This window comes from Chaetura pelagica, unplaced genomic scaffold (assembly GCF_000747805.2).
Source record: "Chaetura pelagica isolate M959 unplaced genomic scaffold, ChaPel_1.0 scaffold74, whole genome shotgun sequence".
Taxonomy (NCBI): domain Eukaryota; kingdom Metazoa; phylum Chordata; class Aves; order Apodiformes; family Apodidae; genus Chaetura; species Chaetura pelagica.
The window spans coordinates 1,976,638-1,989,081 of record NW_009952982.1 but is presented as its reverse complement, the minus strand read 5'-3'; positions in this window follow the sequence as shown (position 1 = coordinate 1,989,081).

Sequence of the window (12,444 nt, the reverse complement as noted above, 5' to 3'; positions counted from 1 at the left end):
CCACACTTTAGGCTTATTGTGTAGCCAGTTCTTAATCCATCTCACTGTCCATTCTTTTATCCCGCATATCTTGAGCTTGCTTACAACAATGTTAGGGGAGACTGTGTCAACGATGTTAGGGGAGACTTAGCATTGCTAAGGTCAAGGTAGACTACATCCACTGGTCTTCCTGCATCTATCCATTTAGTCACAAATCATAGAAGGCTATCAGATTAGTCAAGCATGATTTCCCCTTGGTAAATCCAAGCTGAATGCTCCTGATAGCCTTCTTCTCTTACATGTGCTTTGAGATGACCTCCAAAATGAGCCACCCCATCCTTTTTCCAGGAATGGAGGTGAGGCTGACTGGTCTGTATTTTCCTGGATCTTCCTTCTTGCCCTTTTTGAAGACTGGAGTGACATTGGCTTTCCTCCAGTTCTCCAGCACCTCTCCTGTTTGCCATGATCTTTTGAAAATGATGGCAAGTGTCTTGTGGACAAAGGGAAGATGTAATTGGTAATGTTGTGTGTACCCTCATTTTCAGAAGTACTGAATTTTTACCTTCAGATCAGAGGGTGTCCACGTCTTCCACTTCACACTGATGTTGTTCTCAGGAACTTTAAAGTAGGATATAGGCCACTTGAGGTTCCTCTATATTTTTGTCACTTTAATACAGAAAGATAGATTAAGATGCTACCTTCTAAACAAAAGGTAGCCATCAGATTTATAACAGCTGCAAACAGGCTTACATATCCTGGCCCTTGTGCTTTGTCCAGGCACTCTCACAGCAGAAACTCTTGCCAGCTGTTCAGGTGCTTAGTTTCATAATGCCCATTGCAGAAAAGGCTGGACACAGTGTCAGCTTTCTTTTTGTTCCTATGTCTTTCCTACCAGTTGACCAATCTTTGGCTCTTGTGCTTTATACAGGCTTTACTGATTCTTCCAAACATGGAGTCACAGCATGGTTTACCCTACTAAGAGCCATCCTTTCTCATATTTCCCTTCAGCAAAACCTATGTGAATAGAAGCCATCCACAAGTCCAGAGGATTGTGTCCATCAGAAGGAAATTGTTGACTGTAAGATCAGACACATGGTCATCTTACTCTGCCTGAATAAGTTAGTAGAGCTGCAGCAATTACAGATGCGTATGATCTTAATGTTTCAAGCACATGGTAAAAATGCAGCAGCATGACATGTATTTTTTGATCCACAGAGTTATGCAGTTAGATTTCTGAGAATATAACCTGTTTTTATTTTCTTTTTCATGTTAGAAGATTCATTTAATAAAATGTAAAAAAAATGTGTATCTTCAAAACAACCAACTTTAAATGGGACATTGTTTCTTTATTCATTATTTCAGCTCATGCTCAGACCAGAAAGCTCTCTAGACTATATTTGTTCAATATTTATTTTAGCTGTCTCCTTTTTCTTTTCTTTCACTGGTTTTTGATGATGGTTTGCTTTTGGTTTTGTTTGTTTGCTTTTTTGGTTTTTGGGTTGTGTTTGTTTGGTTTTTTTATGTCATACCACTTGCATGTTCCACAAGTGAGTACCTGCACTGATTACAGCAAATGGAAAGTTCACAATATAAAGTGTATTGTGGCAGTTCTAGTAGTATTGTCAGTTGCCAATGACAGTCTGTAGGAAAGACATTGCACTGGAAACTGTGAGCAGAGATAATAAGAAATAATAGTCTATGGGTTTAAATAATGGATAAATGAGACTACAATGTTAAATGGCATTTTCAGGACAAGCACCTAGGTTGTTAAAATGATTGTGAGATAGCAAGCACCAGGGACAGTGCCTGGAGAGGGGTTTAGTTTGAGGGTAGAACAGCTACTACAGTAAAATAGTTAACTACCTACTATAGTTTCCTTAAGCATAAAGCTTGTCTTCTCAACAAAGTAGTGTTAAACTGTGCTGATATTGACACATCTTTTACGATAAGCAAATGTGCCCTGGATGTAAGGGATGGATCTCAACTCAGAAGAGTCAGGATGATATTTACACTGGCACATATATGATTTTCAAGGGCTTTATCACTGCCATCTCAGTCTGGAATTGCTTGGTGACATCACAGGAACTGGTTTTGTCTTACAGAGTTCCTATTAACATATTTCTTAATCTTGATTTTGTGTAATTATTTTTTTAAACTACCAGGTGATACTGTTGTCAGTTATTAATTTAAATAAGTTAAATTTTGGGGAAAAACAAAGGAATACTTGTAGAGTAAGGTCAGCCAAAACACAAACATCTCTGATTTAACCATAGTCCTCACTAATTCTTTTATCCCCCAAAAGTTCAAGAGAGAATACAGCCCTTTAAATAACTTTAATGAGTTAATATTTAGCCCAACATAATATTACTATAGTGAAAACTAAGTTAGCTTAAGAAGAGGGAAGAAGCATTTCTGAACAGTGACTTCATGTTTATCTCCTGAGGGTGAATGTGGATGTCTGGCTGTACCAAACCCACAAGTTAATCCATTTAGTAGAAACGAAATGTTCGATTTAAGTTTTCTAATCTCATTACCAGTACTGACTGATCCTATTAGCATTTCGAAGGCAAAGCTGTGGGGGAGTAGTAGGGGTCCTCAATATCATCCCTGTGGCCCTTTGGATAGAGAGTAGACATGAAGGAATGGAAAGGGACAGCTGTCTGCCACTGTCTGCCACAGCTGGCATGGTGCTGGAGGGCGGTGAGGACTGGTGCGGTGCTGGGCGGCGGGGAGAAGCAGCGTGGCTCGGCTGGCAGGGACGACCCGCGCTGTGCCGCACAGTGGGGAGGAGCAACACTGCGCCGAGCGCCATCTGCCGATCAGTGTTAGAGTTGTCCTGGCGGGGAGCTGTCAACACAGTTGTCCTGGATGCACTGAGATTCATTCAGAAGAAAAATGAGTTTGAGATAGATTCTGGTTAAGGCTCCAAGTGTTGTGAAGTCATCAAGAGGAATTTATTGCACATGGGAGGAAAAAAAGATAAATTTAACTTTCCCATAGATTAATTTGTGGTTGGTGGATTTAGGTTGTGTTTGGACTTGATGATCTTCAAAGTTCTTTCCAATCAGGATGATTCTGTGCTTAAAGGCATATGGGGAAGTAGAAAGTGCTGGCATTCTCTCCCCAAAAATAGAGAAATATACCCCTGTTTTAGTGTCAAAGTCTTCCAGTAATAGTACTGACAGAATGAGGGGGGGGACAGTTTTAATATGAAAGAGGGTAGCTCATTAGCTATTAGGAAGAAATACTTTACTGTGAGGGTGGTGAGACACTGGCACAGGCTGCCCAGAGAAGATGTAGATGCCCCATCCCTGGAAGTGTCCAAGGGCAGGCTGGATGAGGCTTTGAGCAACCTGGTCTAGTGGGAGGCACCCTGCCCATGCAGAGGGGGTTGGAATAAAATGACCTTAAGGTCCTTTGCAAACCAAACCTTTCTATGCAATTATTCTATGTATGATATGTGAGCTATCTGGCCCACCCAGGGATTTTTGATACCTTAAAGCTTACAGAGCAGCTAAGCAGGGGGGTAGCAGGATTGAATTTTAGACTGGAGTGGCTTAATCCCATTTCAAGCAGTTAAATGCTTCAGATACAGATATCACAGAGGAAAAAAGGGAAGAAAGCTGCTAAACAAGTAATCAAATACAGATCCAGGGAGAGAGAGTATTCATTTTTCTTTTGCTTCTTTAGGTGTGTGTGGGTACTGGTTTTGTTGAATAGTTGCCTATTAAAATGATTTAACACTCACTTCAGCTGCAGTGCTAATTACCAGCATAACTACATTATCACTCTGGGCTAGTGATACTTCTAAACCCAAGTTAGCTTTTAATAGCTAATCTGATTAATCTAGGACAGAGTGAAAACAAAATCAATAAATTACCTTAATGGTACTTCTCCTAGGAAAATTAAGGTGCTTCCAAGCATCAAAGTGCATGTCATTTCCCAACCAGCCAAGTAACTACTGAATTAACATTTCTGTGGAAATGTAGCACAGGACTGAAAGAGATTATAGAAACAGCCTAGATCATGCAGGCAAACCTGTGAACATAGGGAATAGTAATCTAATCAAGTACACATCATAAGCAGCACTTGCAATTTATTTTTGCTTAAAGCCTTCTGCTCACTTCTCTTTCTTCCCCTTCAGTTCCACTACAGAAAACAGGTGTGTCAAGCCCAAAAGATGGAAACTTGTACAGATTTTAAGTACTGCAACCTTGAGATACAGAGCCAAACTATGGTTTTACACCCTTGTTTCACTGGGTAGGAAGGAACAGAAGAAAGAGAAGATGTTTCCTTGTTTGAAGGCCAAAAAAGACTACTATAATCAGCTAGCCCATCTTTTGGTAGCTCAGATGATTAAATGAGCACAGGAAAAACAAGGTGGAGAAATTATCTTCTCTGCACTTCTGGAAAATGAAGATGCTTTCTTTATCTCATTCCTATTCTGTTCCTATCTCTCCTAACCTGCTGCCCTCATAATATGGTACATGTATGCAAACTTGAGGAGTGCCTGTGAAAGGGGTTAGGCTCCAAAAACATGTGATTGCAAGTTACTGTACAGGTGGTTCCCACTTCTGAGATAGGCAGTGCCTTGCAGAGACCTCATGACCCACGTGGGCAACACTGTTTAATCCTTTTTAAGTTAGGAGAGAGGAACAGGCACACATATCCATGCTATATCCAGGCTGAACAAAACTTGAGCTAACCTTGGGACAGATTAAGACCGATACCAGAATGTGACCCACTGCTTGGGATTTTCATGAGCAAGTATCTCCAAACTCAACTGATATCACTAAGGAGCAAATCTGAAACACTCCCTTTGCCCCCTCACTCTGAACTTTAGTTAGCTGATTTAATCCTTTGTGCTTGAGGTGACAGCTTATTTCCCAAGAGTAATTTAGCCACTGGTGTAAAAGAAATAGGAGGAGATCAATGGATAAGTGTTTTGAAATGGAGCTTGGAACATTCTGCATCTGAGAGCTCTGAAGAGTGACTGATAACCACTCTGTGGTACCCTGAAACAAATAAGAGACCCCACTCATGTCTTCTGAGACATTTATTTCAGAAGTTTTTTATTAATGCACAGACTGCTTTTAAGATTTCATGGAAGTTAAAAAAATAATTTATTTTCTGTTCAAATTGCATGAAGTAATGAGTTATTTTTTTCTCCCTAGAAGATCTTTTGAGTTGCAGTGAGACAAATACCTCTCATCCTTTGATGATAATGTGGTATCACAAGTCATTAGCATGTGCCAGAGACTGCTTTTATGTCAATCAGAATTTGTCCTCAAATTTATTTATTTTTTTCTGAATAAACTAGAGACTATAAATACTTACTGAATGACCTGGCTGGAGAAACCCACCTAACTTTCTCTATCTCATACTCCCTCTCTTCCTGTCTCTCCTGACCACTTGTACCAGTATCATGGTATATGTATACAAAGATGAGGCACTAGGGATTAGGTTCCTAAGAAGTATACATGACTGCAATTGATTGTTTATGTAGTTCCAACATCTCAGATAGGGAATGGCTAGCAGAGACCTCATGACCTGCTTGGGTGATGCTATGTAAACCATTTTATAGTAAGAGAGACATAGGCACACCAAGGACCACTCAGAAGTATTTGCAGGTATGTGTATTCCATGCACTCACAAAGGCATCAACAGGAGGTGGTACTTGGGAATCTAAGCCTAAATAATGTGCCAAAGGCTGCTGAGAAAAACCTGGAATTAAGTTCATATCTGTGTAAGCATTGTACATGGCTAATAAGAGAATTTCTGCTTTTCTGGATTTGTAAGTTTTGAATTTCACTGTATTTTTTCATTCACCTCTCCTCTTATGTGTAGATATATATATGTGGATAAAAATACACTTTAAAAAAAATTAATAGCTTTGTATGGTGTGTTAGAGGAGTTGTATGTACTTGGAGGATTTCTGTCCAGCTTCCAAGGCTCAGTTTTATTCCTTGCTGTATCACTTGGCCTTGTTTGTGCATTGATGTTTTCAAATCCCACTTCCCTTCCCCCCTCCCTGCAGAAATAGGTGACCTACTTTTCAGCTCTGGACATCTGCTAACTGTAACACATCCCTCCCTCTGTCCTTTAACCCCTTTTTTCCTCCCTCTTTTACTGGAGAGCATCTCTCAGCCCTTCCAGAGAGCTATTGCTGCCCCACAGACTGCTTTAGGACTGGAGGGACAGCAACAGGCAAATAATCTAGGAGGCAGTCCCGAAGTGGGGGTACACACATCAAAGAGGGTTGCAGTTTTGCCTCTGTGCCACAGGTCAGCCCAGTAAAGTCCCCAAAGCTGTCCCAGCCCAAGTATCAGCTGAAAAGTCCTGGGTCACCTTGCCTCCTGCTTGCTTGTCAGGGACCTAGCTGGACTTACACCATCACTGGATGACTTTCCTGTAGTATGTGGATTCAGCCAGTCAGCAGTTGTTAGTCCCTCCCAGGTCTGTTTTTTTGCAGGGAGCAGTGATGGGGCTGGGGGGATGAGGTGAGAGCTTTGGGGCACACCTGACTTCCCACCACACTGGGAGAGCACTGCAGTGGAGTCCTTTGCTAGCTCCCTCCCTCACCATCTGAGCCTCCTTCATAGAATCATAGATTCATAGAACTGTTCACATTGGAAAAGACCGTTGGGATCACCGAGCCCAACCATCATCCTTACTCTGCAAAGTTCTCCCCTAAACCATACCCACAAACACCACATTCAAATTACCCTTAAACACATCCAGGGATGGTGACTGAACCACCTCCCTGGGCAGCCTATTTCAGTGTCTAACCACTCTGTCAAAATTTTTTTCTTAATGTCCAGTCTAAACCTACCCTGTTGCAGCCATTCCCTCTTGTTCTATCACTAATTATCTGTGAAAAGAGACCAGCACCAACCTCTCTACAATAACCTTTCAGGTAGTTGTAGAGACTGATGAGGTCTCCCCTCAACCTCCTCTTTCTCAAACTAAACATTCCCAGCTCCTTCAAGCATTCTTCTTAAGTTTTTTTCTCTAGGCCCTTCACCAGCTTTGTTGCCCTCCTCTGTACTTGCTCCAGCACCTCGATCTCTCTTGAATTGAGGTGCACAAAACTGGACACAACACTCCAGATGTGGCCTCACCAGTGCTGAGGACAGGTGCTGATCACCTCTACTTCTGCTGGTCACACTATTTCTAAGACAAGCCAGGATGCCATTGGCCTTCTTGGTCACCTGGACACACTGCTGGCTCATATTCAGCCGCTTGTCAATTAGAACCTCCAGGTCCTTTTCTGCCAGACACTTTCCAGCCACACTTCCCCAAGCATGTAGTATTGCATGGGGTTGTTGTGGCCCAAGTGCAGGATCTGGGACTTGGCCTTGTCGAAGCCCATGCCATTAACATTAGCCCAACTATCCTATCTATCCAAGTTTCTCTGTAGAGCCTCCATATCCACATGCAGATTAACACCCCTGCCTAACTTGGTGTCATCAGTGAACTTACTGATGTCCTTAAGTCCTTATCAAGATCATCAATGAACATGTTAAACAGAAATGGTTGTCCTCTATATGGCTTCTTCACCAAGACCTTCACCAAGACCACTGCCTTAGGTGATGGGTGAAAAGGAGGGGACCACAGGGTTGGTTGCAGCCTGGGAACAAGGAAGGGCTCTCCTTTCCCGATTCAGCTTAAGTCCCCAGACCTTGAGACAGGCTCCACCTGAGCAGAGGTCCCGGAGCCCAGCATTTAGAGACACTATCACTTCCCCACAAACTTCTTAGGCACCCTTTCTCCATGCTGAACAGGGAAGCTGTATTTGCTCAGCAGCAGTCTGGTCAGCAGCACCCATGGGGTAAAAACCAAATATTAATCATTATTCTTATAGAATGGAATGGAATGGAATGGAATAGAATAGAATAGTTGGGTGGAACCTACAATGATCATCTACTGCAACTGCCTGACCAAAAGTTAACCAAAGTTAAAGCATGTTTCCAAGTGTCTCCTTTCAGAATTTTCCCGCTTCCGCCTAGAGGTGTCCTCTGACATCACTGCTCTTACAAAGCTGCTATTGACTGTTACCTTGCAATCCACTTCAACATCAGTTTGTCCTGTCCCTGCTAGCCCTTCACCTGCCCTCTGTTAAAAACCCTCAATAGGAGGCAGCAGAGGTGTTAGTTCACATTGCAGCTTTTTCAGGCAGTGCCGATTATGTGCCTTGGCTTTGGATCATATGGTGGTAGATCTGCAAGGTTGTCCAGGCTCTGGCCTTGCTGCTCCATGGCATTTGCATATTTGCAGGTCAAGACAATAGTGTTACAGGGTCATTCTTGCACTGTGGTGGAGGTCAGATTCTAACATGTCCCAGGTCCTTTGGCAATGTAAATATGCTTCTAGTTGGGTTAGTTTATGTACTGGCTTTATTGCCTTTATAATGGCTCCCTTCTGACAAACAGCAGGTGGCATGTTTGGATCAAGAATGCTTTGTCTTGGGGTCTTGGGAGCAGGGAAAGATGCACAAGGATAAGGAAAGAAAGATTTTCATCGTAAGTTCAAGCTGCCTTTGAGACGGTCAATTCTGTCTGGGCAGTCCTGCCTTCTCTTGCTCATGATGGTCCAAGAGGAGGAATTGTAGCATTTCGTTTTGCAGCAGCCAGATGAAGGGGCTCAGGCTCCTCAGCTTGTGGGATAGTGTGAGAAGATACCCATTTTTCCATTGGAATTTGCCCACCTTGACTCACTGGTGTTGCTTTCTAGACCTTTGGTGAGGCTTGCGGATGGAAGCCCACAAAACGTACAGAAGGAAATAATAATAGGGGCCGGGAGCAGACAATAGTCTGTAATTACTTACGTGTTCTCATTTAGAATCATAGAATAGTTTGGGGGTGAAGATCATCTTATTCCACGCCCCCCCCCCTGCCATAAGCAAGACGCCTCCCACTAGACCAGGTTGCTCAAAGCCTCATCCAGCCTGTCCTTGGACACTTCCAGGGCGTCCACATCTTCTCTGGGCAGCCTGCGTCAGTGTCTCACCACCCTCACAGTAAAGAATTTATTCCTAATAACTAATCTAAATCTACCCTCTTTCAGGTTAAAACTGTTCCCTCCTTGTTTTGTCACAGAATCACAGAGTTACAGAATCACAGATTATTAGGGGTTGGAAGGGACCTCAAAAGATCATCTAGTCCAACCCTCCTGACAGACCACGATCCCCTAGAGTAGATTACACAGGAAAACATCCAGGCAGGCTCCAGAGGAGACTCCATAACCTCTGGGCAACCTGTTCCAGTGTTCTGTCACCTCCCAATGAAAAAGGTTTTCTGTAAGTTTACATGGAACCTCCTATGCTCCAGCTTGCACCCACTGTCCCTTGTACTATCACTGGACATCACTGAGAAGAGCCTGGCTGCATTCTCCTGACACTCACCCTTTACATATTTATAAACATTAATGAGGTCACCCTTCAGTCTCCTCTTGTCCAAGCTAAGGAGACCCAGCTCCCTCAGCCTTTCCTTGTAAGAGAGATGTTTTGGCTCTGCACTGGACTCCTTCAAGCAGTTCCCTGTCCTTCTTGAACTGAGGGGCCCAGAACTGGACACAATATTCCAGATGCAGCTTCACCACGGCAGAGTAAAGGGGGAGGAGAACCTCTCTCAAACTACTAATCATACCCCTACTAGTCACATCCCAGGATGCCACTGGCCTTCTTGGCCACAAAGGCACATTGCTTGGTAATCCTTCTGTCCAGCAAGACCCCCAGATCCCTTTCCCCTATGCTGCTTTCCAACAGGTCAGTCCCCAACCTATACTGATACATGGGGTTGTTCTTCCCCAGATGCAAGACTCCACACTTGTCCTTGTTGAATTTCATCAGGTTTCTCCCCACCCAACTCTCCAGCCTGTCCAAGTCTCACTGAATGGCAGCACAGCCTTCTGGTGAGTCAGCCACTCCTCCCAGTTTGGTGTCATCCGTAAACTTGCTGACAGTGCAATCTTTCCATCATCCAGCTCACTGATGAATATATTGAATAGTACTGGTTCCAGTACCGACCCCTGACGGACTCCACTAGATACAGGCCTACAATTAGACTCTGCCCTATTGACCACAAGTCTCTGACTTCTTTCCTTCAACCACTTCACAATCCACCTCACCACTCGATCATCCAGACCACACTTCCTCATTTTAGCTGTGAGGATATGGTGGGAGATGGTGTCAAATGCTTCACTGAAATCAAGGCAAATCACATCCATAATGTCACTACCATAATCTATCCACCTGGTTATGTCCTCATAAAAGGCTATCAGGTCAGTTAAACATGACTTCCCCTTGATAAAACCATGTTGACTGCACCTAATGACCCTCTTATCCTTGATATGCCTGGAAACAATGCCAAGGATAAGTTGTTCCATCGCCTTTCCAGGGATGGAGGTGAGGCTGACCAGTCTATAATTACCTGTCTGTACATGCTCTTGTAAGAAGTCCTTCCCTGGCATTGATGAAAAGCCCCTCCCCAGCTTTCCTGTAGCCCCTTCAGGTACTGGAAGGCTGCTATAAGTTTTCCCCAGAGCCGTCTCTTCTCCAGGTTGAACAACTCTCAGCCTGTCTTTATAAGAGAGTTGCTCCAGCCCTCTGATCATCTTTGAGGCCCTCCTGTGGACATGCTCCAACAGGTCCACGTCCTTCTTGTGTTGGGGACTTCAGAGCTGGATGCAGTAATCCAGCTGAGGTCTCACAAGATAATCACCTCTGTTGACCTGCTGGCCACACTTCTTTTGCTGCAGCCCAAAATACATTTGGCTTTCTGGACTGCAAGTACATATTGCTGTCTCGTGTTGAACATTTCATCAAACAATACCCCCCCAAGTTCTTCTCAGGACTGCTCTCAATCCATTCTCCTCCACCCAGCCTGTATTTGGGCTTGGGCTTGCCCAGTTGGCCTTGTTGAACTTTATATGGTTTGCATGGGTCCACTTCTCAAGCCTGTCAATGTTCCTCTGGGTGGCAGCCCTTCCCTCCAGCATGTCAACTCCAACAAACAGCTTGGTGTCTGTTATGATTTGGGAGACCCCAGCTGGTGTTGGACATCTATATAGAGAGGTCCTTAAGAAACCTCAGAGACTGGACCCACTTCCCACCCACTTCCTGTCACAATCTATAAAAGCCAGGAGAGCCAGAAGCCAGTCCCTTCTTCCTCCCTGCTCCTTTTTCCCTGCTGGGTCTGCTGCTGGATTCCTTCAGCTTCCCACGTGCTCACTCCAGAATACAACTGCATCGGGTGCTGTGAGGAGCTGTGGACTTCTCCCCCAGAGTGGCCCTGCCTTTCCCATATCCCTGCCATCATCAAGATGGCTTTTGTATATTTGTATATAAATACTTACTTGTTCTTCCCCCACATTTTACCCTTTTTTCCCTTGTGTAGTAAATTTGTTAGAATTGTTTCAATTTCCAAATTTTGTCTCTCTTTCTTATTCCCCTTCTATCTTCCTGTGGGAAGAACAGAGAGAAATTCTGTCCTGTTTTTTTTGGGTTCACCTTTAATATTTAACCAGAATAGTGTAATCAGCAAATTTGCTGGGGGTGTTCATGTCCCTTAGGCCTGATCTGCCCATGCCTGAAGCCTTCACAAAGGACAGGAGACTCAGCACAGCCATTTAAGCCTGTAGCTTTGAGCAAAGCTCAAAAAAGGGACAGTACAGAAATGATGGACAGGGGAATAAATGTACATTTTCATCTTGGGAATCTGGCTCAGCTTGGGGTATATGCAAGAGCTGATTTCAACTGGACAGAGTCACGTAGTTTTAGTTAATTCCCCAGGATTTCTAAGCACTGATATCTAAGCATATGTAGAAAGTATAAATAGATATCTAGAGCCATATAATATATACAAAGCTATTATATATATAAAACATTTTAAAAAGGGACAGTACAGAAATGAGGGACAGGGAAGCCAATGTTTATATGTATAGATAGGTACCTATTTTCAACAATACCAAAGGATCACTTGTCAGAAGGGTTTAAACATTGAGCACTAGTCAAGAGACAATTGCTATATGTCTTTCTATTAGAAGTGAACAGCAAAGCATAGGTGTGCTAGTTTGGTTTGATGGGTTTTGGTAGCAAGGGAAGGGCCCCAAAAGTGGCTCCTGTGAGAAGATGGAAAGCTCCTCCAGCTTGTGTGGGGAGCTCCATATGAAGAAAGTGAAAATTCCTTTTCAAATTACTGTCATTTATTTTTCTTTAGTCAGAGGAAATAACCTTTTAGCAAAATTGGAGGAAATTATACTGTCCTTTTGACACCTGCCCTTTCTTTTTATGTAAGCAAGCTGGAAAGCCATTCCCTGCCTCTTCCTATCTTCCTTTCCCGACCTTAACTGCATTCAAAAGTACTACTGAAGTTATGGCAATTGTCATGCTTTCACATAAAATCAGCAATTAAACAACTGACAACAATGCTCTCAATCCCCTTGCCTTACCACCCAGGTAGGGAA